General features: G+C 42.5%; 1 pseudogene; it reads right to left on the bottom strand.

Moving 5' to 3' along the window:
• Positions 1 to 8,735: 8,735 nt before the first annotated feature.
• Positions 8,736 to 9,384, bottom strand: LOC119538462 (annotated as a pseudogene).
• Positions 9,385 to 10,093: the final 709 nt, after the last annotated feature.

The raw sequence follows: 10,093 nt of genomic DNA, 5'->3' as shown, positions 1-10,093 counted from the left end.
CCTGCCTCAGCTCCAGGCCTCACTGTGGACAGTTGACACGTGGAGACGCCACAGGAAGTGGCTTATTATTTGGCACATGAAAGTCCTGCCTTCTGCAGAGGGGTCAGGGGCCACTCTCTAGAGTCTGGGGACCCCTCACTCTTTGCATGGAATGAAATGGTGGGCATAACCCAGATGTTCCCCGACCTCAGCAGCTTGGGAGGACAAATGAGGCTCGCGAATGTCGCCACTTGAGTTACAATGGCCTTAGCCCCCTGTGTGAGTGCAGGTCGCTGCCCTTGTGAGTGCAGGTTGTGTCCCATCCAGGCATTTCAGGGGAGGGGGGAGGGGGTGTCTCTCATGTGCTCTGGAATGAGCGGGTCCATGTTCTGCTCCAGCTGCCTCTGCTCACCAAGACCTGCACCTCCACTTCCCCCAGGGCTGGGGGCTGCCCTGAGCTTCACCTTGGGCTCATGGCCTGGCCTGAAGAGTCACTTGTCACCGACTGTGTGTCACACTGGGCCACCGGGGCCCAGAGTCAAGCACATCCCCATCTGGCTTCTGACCCAGTCACTCCCTCCTGCACCTCAGTGCGATCCAACACATGTACAAGGCCACATCTTCCGGTCAAACAGCCCGCTCCTCTTTCCCTGGAGTCAAAGCCTCCATGCAGGTTGCTTTGTGCCAGGTGGTCCACACAGTAGCCCCTGGCCCCCCACTTTGTTGACTTGTGGTCCCTCACTCCCCTTGTAGTCCAGCTGGAACCTCCCTTGACTTGAGTCTTCCTCATCGTGCCCTTAAGTGCAGGGCAGGGTGATGGGTCATCTGCAAGGGGAGCTGGGAGCCTGGGTTTGCCCACATTCCATGTCTGCTCCCAGGAGCACATGTCAAGGCTTCCGCAAGGGCAAGGACACGATGGGACCGTTCCCAGAGCTGGGGTCAGGCCCCTGCCTCCTCCTCAGCCAGCCTGGCCTCTGTCCCTTGGCTCCAAGATCTCCCCCAGACACACCTCTCTTGCTCTTTGGTAATTATGGGAGGCAGAATTCTAAGTTGTCTCCAAGATTCCCCACCCTATGGTGTACACCCTACACAATCCTGGGACTGAGTAGGATGGGTTTTACTCCCAGGAAGGGCTATGTTGTATGGCACAGCTGACTTTAGCCAGGAAGATTATCTGGATGGGCCTGATCTAATCACATAAGCCCTTTAAAAGCAGAACGTTTTTATCCTCTGGCTCGTTGCAGAGAGAGGAGTCAGAGAATTGAAGCACAAGAAGGATTTGACACATCATCACCTGCTTGAAGATGGAGGGAACCAGGTGGTAAGGAGTGTGGGTGCCCTCTAAGAGCTGAGCATGGCCCTCAGCTGACAGCCAGCAGGAGAACAGGGCCTCGAGCTGCAAGGAACTGAACTAATCCTGCCAACAATAAGTACGAGCTTGGAAGCAGATTCTTCTGCAGAGCTTCCAGATAAGACCTCACCCCAGCCAGCACCAAGATTTCATCCTCTGAGACTAAGCAGAGAACCGGCCACACCGTGCCTAGACTTCTCACCTACAGAACTCCGAGCTAAACAGGGTATTGTTTTTGCTTTTTCTTTTTAAAATAATTAATTTAATAATTTTTAATTATGGTAAAACATCCGTAACATAAAAACCATTTTAAGTGGACAGTTCTTTGACGTTAAGTACAGTGACAATACTGAGGAGCTTTCTCCACTATCAGTTTCCAGGCTATTTCCATCACCCCAAACCAAAACTCATGCTCATTTAGCCATAATCCTCCCCACCTCCACCCCCGGAAATCACTTCTGCTTTCTGTCTCTGTGAGTTTGCTTATTCTAAGTATTTCTAGGAGAAGTCATGCAATATTTATCCTTTTGTATCTGGTTTGCATCACTCAAAATGTTGTCTTCAAGATTCATCCCTGTTGTAACATGTACCAGCACTTCATTTTTTATGTCGGCTGAATAATATTCCCTCCTGTGTATAGACCACATTTGGTTTCTTATTTCTTCTGCTGATAGACACTCTAGTTGCTTCTGCCTTTTGGCTACTGTGAATAATGCTGCGATGAACTTTGGTGTACAAATGTCTGTCTGAGTCCTTGTTTTCAGTTCTTTTGGTTGTATACTTAGGAGTGGAATTGCTGCGTCATATGGTAATTCTTTACTTTTGTGAGGAACCAACAAACTTTTCCACAGTGGCTGCACATTTTATCTTCCCACCAACAATGCATGAGAGTTCCTATTTCTTCACATTCTCACCAACACTTATTTTCGTGTTTTTTTTTTTTAAATAATAGCCATCCCAGTGAGTGTGAGGTGGTATCTCATTGTACTTTTAATTTGCATTTCTTTAATGGCTAAAGATGTTGAGGATGTTTTCATATACTTATTCGCATTTGAATATTTCCTTTGGAGAAGTGTCTATCCAAATCCTTGGCCCATTTTTTAACCCAGCTGTTTGTCTTTTTGTTGTTGAGGTGTAGAAGTTCTTTGTATATTCTGGATATTAAACCTTTATCGTATATATGGTTTCCAAATATTTTCTCCATTCTGTAGTTGTTTTTCATTTTCTTGATAATATCCTTTGATGCACAGAAGTTTTGAATGTTGACAAAATCCATTTTATCTGTTTTTTTTTTTTTCTTTTGTGGCTTGTGCTTTTGGTCTTAGATCTAAAAACCCATTGCCTACTACAAGGTCCTGAAGATATTTCCCTGTGTGTTCTTATAAGAGTTTTATAGTATTGGCTCTTGTATTTAGGTTGTTGGTCCATTTTGAATTAATTTTTGTATATGGTGAGAGGTAGGGGTCCACATTCATTCTTTTGTCTGTGGATTTCCAGTTGTCTCAACACATTTGTTGAAGAGACAGTTCTTTCCCCCTTGAATGGACTTGGCATCCTTGTCAAAAATCAACTGACCGTAGAGGTGTGGATTTATCTCCGGATTCTCAATTGTATTCCTTTGGTCTATATGTCTATCCTTACGCTGGTACCCCACTGTTTAAAAACTGTGCTGTGTAGTTAAGTTTTGAAATCAGGAAGTGCGACCCCTCCAATTTTGTTCTTCTTTTTCAAGGTTGTTTTGTCTATTCGGAGCCCCAGTATGAATTTCAGGATCAGCTTTTCCATTTCTGCAAAAAAGGCTGCTGAATTTTGCTAGGGATTGCATTGGATTTGTTGATCACTTTAGACACTATTGACATCTTAATATTAAGTCTTCCAATCCATAAACATGGGATATCTCTCCATTTAATTTAGGTCTTCTTTAATTTCTTTCAGCCACGTTTTGTATTTTTCACTGTATAAGTCTTTCATCTCCTTGGTTAAATTTATTCCTAGGTATTTATTCTTTCAGAGGCTGTTGGAAATTGAATTGTTTTCTTGATTTCCTTTTCAGATCGTTCATTACTGGTGTATAGAAACCCAACTGACTTCTGCATGTTTATCTTGTATCCTGCAACTTTGCTGAATTCATTCATTAGTCCTAGTAGCTTTCTTGTGGGTTCTTTGGAATTTTTTATATATAGGATCATGTCATCTGCAGATAGGGATAATATGATTTCTTCCTTTCTAGTTTAGATGCCTTTTATTTCTTTCTCTTGCCTGATTGCTCTGGCTAGAGCTTCAGTACAATGTTGACTAACAGTGGTGGCAGTGGGCATCCTTGTCTTGTTCCTGATCTTAGGGGAAAGCTTTCAGCTTTGCACCATTGAGTATGGTATTTGCTGTGGGTTTTCCATAAATTTCCATTATCATGTTGAGACAATGCCCTTCTATTCCTAGTTTTCTGAGTGTTTTTAATCATATAAGGATGTTGGGTTTTGTCAAATGCCTTTTCTGTATCAATTGAGATGATCATGTGTTTTTATTTTATGTTTCCTTCTTTCTATTAACATGGTACATTAGATTGATTGGTTTTCTTATGTTGAACTATCCTTGTGCTGGTTTGGAGGTATTATGTCCCCCAGAATGCCATGTTCTTTAATGCAAACTTGTGGGGCAGAAGTATTAGTGTTGAGATTATGTTCAAACCTTTTGATTGTTCCCATGGAGATGTGACTAATGGTACCTTTGAATAGGGAGTGACATGTTGATGGCGTTGTTTCCAAGGAGATGTGGCCCCGCCCATTCAGCTTGGGTCTTGATTTAATTACTGAAGCCCTATAAAAGCTCAGAAAGAGAAGGACTTCAGAGAGCTGCAGCTTAAAGAGTCATTTTGAAGACTGCCATTGAAAGCTGACTCTGACATTTTGGAGGACGCCATTTTGAAATGCAACCTAGGAGCAAGCAGATGCCAGCCATGTGCCTTCCCAGCTAGCAGAGGTTTCCCAGGTGCCATCGGTGTCCTTCAGGGAAGGTATCCTACTGTTGATGCCTTACCTTGGATGCTTTATGGCCTTAGGACTGTAATTTTGTAACCAAAAAAAAAAAAAAAAAAAAAAAAAAAGCCTATCCATTTCTGGTATTTTGCAAAACAGCAGTATTAGCAAACTGGAACACTTGTATTCCTGGAATACATGGTCGGGTGTATAATCCTTTTATATACCGTTGGATTCTGTTTGCCAGTATTATGTTGAGGACTTTTGTATCTATACTCATAAGGGATGTTGGTCTGCAATTTTTTCTTGGCTATCTTTATCTAGCTTTGGTGTTAGGTAATGCTGGCCTCATAGAATAAATTAGGAAGTAATCCCTCCTTGTTCTAGCTTGCTAATGCTGCCAGAATCCAGAACACCAGAGATGGATTGGCTTTTATAAAGGGGATTTATTTGGTAGCACAGTTACAGTCTTAAGGCCATAAAGTGTCCAAGGTAACTCATCAGCAATAGGGTACCTTCACTGGAGGATGGCCAATGGTGTCCGGAAAACCTCTGTTAGCTGGGAAGGCACATGGCTGGCGTCTGCTCCAAAGTTCTGGTTTCAAAATGGCTCTCTCCCAGGACGTTCCTCTCTAGGTTGCAGCTTCTCAAAAACGCCACTCCCAGTTGCACCTGGGGCATTTGTCCTCTCCTAGCTTCTCCAGAGCAAGAGTCTGCTTTCAATGGCCATCTTCCAAATGTCTCTCATCTGCAGCTTCTGTGCTTTCTTTAAAGTGTCCCTCTTGGCTGTGGTTCCTCTTCAAAACATCACTCACAGCTGCATTGAGTTCCCTCTGCCCGTCAGCTCATTTATATGGCTCCACTGATCAAGGCCCACCCTGAATGGGTACGGCCATGCCTCCATGGAAATATCTCATCAGAGTTACTACCTACAGTTGGGTGGGGCGCATTTCCATGCAAACAACCTAATCCAAACGTTCCAACTTAATCCCCACTAATATGTCTGCCCCACGAGACTGCATGAAAGAATATGGCTTTTTCTGGGGGACATAATACATTCAAACCAGCACAGTCCTTTTCTATTTTTTGGGGGAAGAGTTTGAGAAGGATGGGTGCTAAATCTTCTTCAAATGTTTAGTAGAATTCAGTAGTGAACCCATCCAGTCCTGGACTTTTCTTTGTTGGAATGGATTTTTTTTTTTGGTGTTTTTTTTTTTTTTTAACTTTTTAGTTTGAAATGATTTCAAACTTGCTAGACAGTTGTGAAAGTATTGCAAACCCCATTCAGAGAACTCCAACATACCCCCACCCAAACGGATACCCAGATCCACCAATTTAACATTTTGCCACCTTTATAGTATCATTCCCACCCCCATCTATCTATGTTCTGAACATTCGAGAGGAGGATGCACACATCATACTCCTTGAATAAATAATACTTCTACGTACATTTCCTACGAACAAAGATATTCTCTTATATAAGCACCTTAAGCGCAGATATGAAATTCAAGAAATTTAACATTGCTATAAAGCTTACAGTCCATATTGTGTTTTCCCCTGTGTCCCAATAATGTCCTTTTGAGCCTTTTCTCCTCCATTCTTAGATCCCATCCAGTATCATGTATTGCACTTGTCATTATCTTTTCTCTCTTAGTTTCTTTTTTTTTTTTTTGGTTGTGGAAACATACATGCATCATAAATCTTTCCCATCCCAACCTTTCCCAAGCACACCATTCAGCAGGATTAATCACATTCATGGGTTGCAGTACCCTCACCACTTTCCATTACTATAGTTTCCCTTCACCCCAAACAGAAACCCTACACTCATTTGCATTAACTCTCCACTGCCCCTGCCACCACCCCTGGGAACCTGCTCTCTACTTTCTGTCTCTGAGTTTGCATATTCTGTTATTTTCTTTGTGGTTACCATGGGACTTTAACACCTGAATCTATAAAAACCTTGTTTGCTTTGATACAACTTAACTTTGATAGCATATATAAACTACTTTCTATACTCCTCCATCTGCCCACCTTTTTGTAGTTCTTGTCACAAATTACATATGTACACCAGTGACATTGAAGCCATCGATCTCTCATTAAATTTTATACATTTGCCTTTTAGATCCCGTAGGAAGTCAAAAGTAGAGATACAAACCAAAAATACACTAGGCCTGGTACTTTTATTTACCCATTTCATTACCTGAACCAGAGATCTTTATTTCTTCGTGTGGCTTCGGTCAATTGTCTATTGTCTTTTCCTTTCGGCCTGCAGAACTCTCTTTAACATCTCTTGCAGGGCTGGTGTGGGGGTGCTGAAGTCCCTCAGCTTAGTGTATCTGGAAATGTCTTAATTCCTCCCTCATTTCTGAAAGACAGTTTTGTCAGATACAAAATTCTTAGCTGGCGATACTTTTTGCTTTGGGCGCTTTAAATATGTCATCCCACTGCCTTCTTGCCGTCATGGTTTCCAACAAGAAACCAGCACTTACTCTTATTAAGTCTCCCTTGTATGTGACATGTTGCTTCTCTCTTGTGGCTTCTAGAATTCTCTCTTTACCTTTGGCGTTCGACAGTTTGATTATACCTTGGCACAGTGTGGGCCTATTGGGTTTCTCCTGTTTGGAGTTTGTTGAGCATCTTGGATGTGTATATTCATGTCTTTCCTTACATTTGGGAAGTTTTCAGCCATTGTTTCTTTGAATATTCTCTCTGCTCCTTTCTCTCTTTCTTCTTCTGGGACCCCCATAATGCATATTCTGGTGGCTGACGGGTCCACAGGCTCCTCAGACTATGTTCACTTTCTTCCATTCTTTCCTCCTTCTGCTCCTCAGGGGGTAGATCTTACTCTTCACTCCGGCATTTAGAGTTATGACTTTCCCTCTGAGTGCAGCCTCCACCACATCCCATATGTTTTGGTTCGCTGTGTCTTCATTTTCATTCATCTCAAGATAATTCCTTGATAATTTCCTTTGTGATTTCTTCTTTGACCCACGGGTTGTTTAAAAGTGTGTTGTTCAATTTCCACATATTTGTAAATTTTCCGTTTTTCCTTCTGTTATTGATTTCTGGCTTTGTTCCATTGTGGCCTGAGGAGACACTTTGTAAGATTTCAGTATTTTTTTTTAATTTTATTAAGATTTAAAAATGTTCTGTGTGCACTTCAGATGAATATGTGTTCTGCAGATGTTGGGTGGAGTGTTCTGTGTATCCATCAGGTGCAACTGACTTACAGTGTTCAAGTCCTCCATTTCCTTATCAACCTTCTGTTTAGATGCTCTATCAATGATTGAAAGTGGTGTATTTAAGTCTCCATCTATTATTGTAGAACCGTCTATTTTTCCTTCAATTCTGTCAATTTTTTGCTTTATATATTTGGCAGCTCTGTTCTAAGGTGCATATATATTTATAATAACTATATCTTCTTGCTGGGTTGAACATTTTATCAATATATAATATCTTTATTTGTTTCTTAAAATCTTTTTGTAGTTAAAGTCTATCTTGACTGACAGTAATACAGCACTCTAGCTCTTTTTTTTTCAGCAAAGGATTTTATTTGCTAAATCCAAAAAACCAAAATTCAGAAAACAGTCACCCACTGCAACAACAGATCTATAAAACATTTTAAATCATCCTTCCTTCCTTCCTAAGGTGTGCTCTTTTGTGTATATCACATTTTAGAGCAGACTGATACACAGAGATACTTTGTGACAAACACATGGCACTTGTTGGAGGAGCTCCCACTTTCTGGTACACCTTTTTTTTTTTTTTTTCCCTGTAGCTCCCCCTTTTGATAGAAATTTGTTGCAAAATTTTCTTTTCTTTATAGCAAAATATTTTAAAAATCCCTCCTCCCACTCTTCCCACTTGAGTTGGAAAAGTACAGAATTGAAAAGTTTTCCCTCCTAGCTGTAGTTAAAACACTGAATGTTGAAAAATATCTGGCTCTATGTTCTTGGGTTATATACTCAGGCATTTACAGACAAAGTTGAATCTCATCAACTTCTTTTGCTCCCCAAAATGGCTAACAGAAGAGAGGATTTGATTAGGACAGGTAAAAAAAAAACCTGAGCCATTCTATGATGGAGCAAAATGGGCTTTTCCAACCATCAGTGATACTTAGACTTGTTGATCACAAACCCTGAAATGAGATTCCAACCCCAAATAGAGAATATATTTCAGAGAGAGCCAGCAGCGTGCTGAGACACAGAAACAGAACAGAGAGCTGGTGAAGGCACAGAGTAAAGAAGGAATTTTTACTGCCACTTGCATTTAATAAGCCAGTAGCACAGCAACCCAAAGTCCTCGGCTGTGATCACACTAGGATGTTTTCGTGAGATTGCCACAGGAAAATATGAATGGCAGGTGGCAAACTGTTGCCCACTGTGCTAAACCAGCAGTTCCAGCACCAATTTCCGAGAGAAATGTTAAGGCTAGGGAGTGTAGCGGACGTATTTCTTGCCAGATGGGAACTCTTTGGGGAAGACTCCTTTAGGGAAAAGTTTTTTGGCTTCTTCAGGGATGGTTGGAAGGCCCATCACACTACACTGCCTCCATCCTTCCAATCATCCAGGGTCGCAACCCTCTTTTCTACCATCAGCTGGAAAGAGATTATAAACAGAGTCTCATCAAAGTTCCTTCCAGTGGTAGCTGGATAGAGGATAGACAACTTCAGTTTCCTACCAGGACCAAAAATAAATGCCACATGAGCCATCAGGGCATGCCCTTTGAGTCCTTCTCTGCTGGGTCCAGCATTCCCAACAGGATGGCAAGGTCCAGATTCCTATCATGGGCAATGGGAAGAAGTAATGTTTCTGTGGCTCATCACCATTGTCCACATCAATATCCTTGCACCGGGCAAGATGGTCTGCAGCACCGTCTATCGACAGGACAATCCTCTGACATCCCTCTTGGCAAATTCTGGTGCCAGCTTTGCAGCTCTGCCAAGCTCTGTTGTGCACAGTGGGGTAAGGTCCCAAGGGTGGGAGAAGAGAATGCACCATGAATCTCCCAGATAGTCGTGGAAACTGAGGTGGCCTCAAAACTGGGGACCTCATCCCCGAGAAGCAGACTTCTGGGCATGGCAGCCCCGGTGACACGGGAGGGTGAGGGGACACAGCGGTCGCATCTGGCTCTCTTTTGATGACTGTTTGCATGGCACATCTTTTTCCTTTCAGCATCTTTGTGTCTCGGTACCTAAACTTTGTCTCTCCCGGGCAGCGTAGAGCTAGGTCAGGCTTTTTTATCCCGCTGCCTTTTAACAGGGAAGTTTAATCCATTGACATTTAAAGTAGTAACTGAGAATAAAGAATTTACTTCTGCCATTTAGCCATTTGTTTCCTGTATGTCTTGTATGTTGTTTGTTCCTCAGTTATTCTATTATTTCATTTTTTTGTATTTAGTTGCTCTTTTGAGGTTGTTACATCTTGCTAGGTGTGGAGCAGGGGTGCTGCTACCCAGCCTTTTGCACAGGCCAGTCCCCTTCAACAAAGGATGCGCTCCAGTCCAAGTGTCAACAGGATGAAAGTTGAGAAATCCTGGCACACGTGTGCATGCACACACACACACGCACACCCCACCAGCACTCCAGCAATGCTGTATCGTCTAAGGGCCACGTGTGTGTATTCTAGAGCAGTTGGTTCAGTGTGACCTTTAGCAAGTCACTCAAGGTCTCTGTGACCGGCCATAAAATGGGGCTAATAAAAGCCCCTCTCTTACTGGGTTACACACGTTAATGCATGAGCTATCACAGCAACACTCTACAGGGATTTTCCTGGGTCCTAGGAGATGG

The sequence above is a fragment of the Choloepus didactylus genome, chromosome 6 (assembly GCF_015220235.1).
Source record: "Choloepus didactylus isolate mChoDid1 chromosome 6, mChoDid1.pri, whole genome shotgun sequence".
NCBI lineage: Eukaryota > Metazoa > Chordata > Mammalia > Pilosa > Megalonychidae > Choloepus > Choloepus didactylus.
Note: the sequence above shows the minus strand (reverse complement) of the source record. Positions and strands in the feature narration are given on the sequence as shown.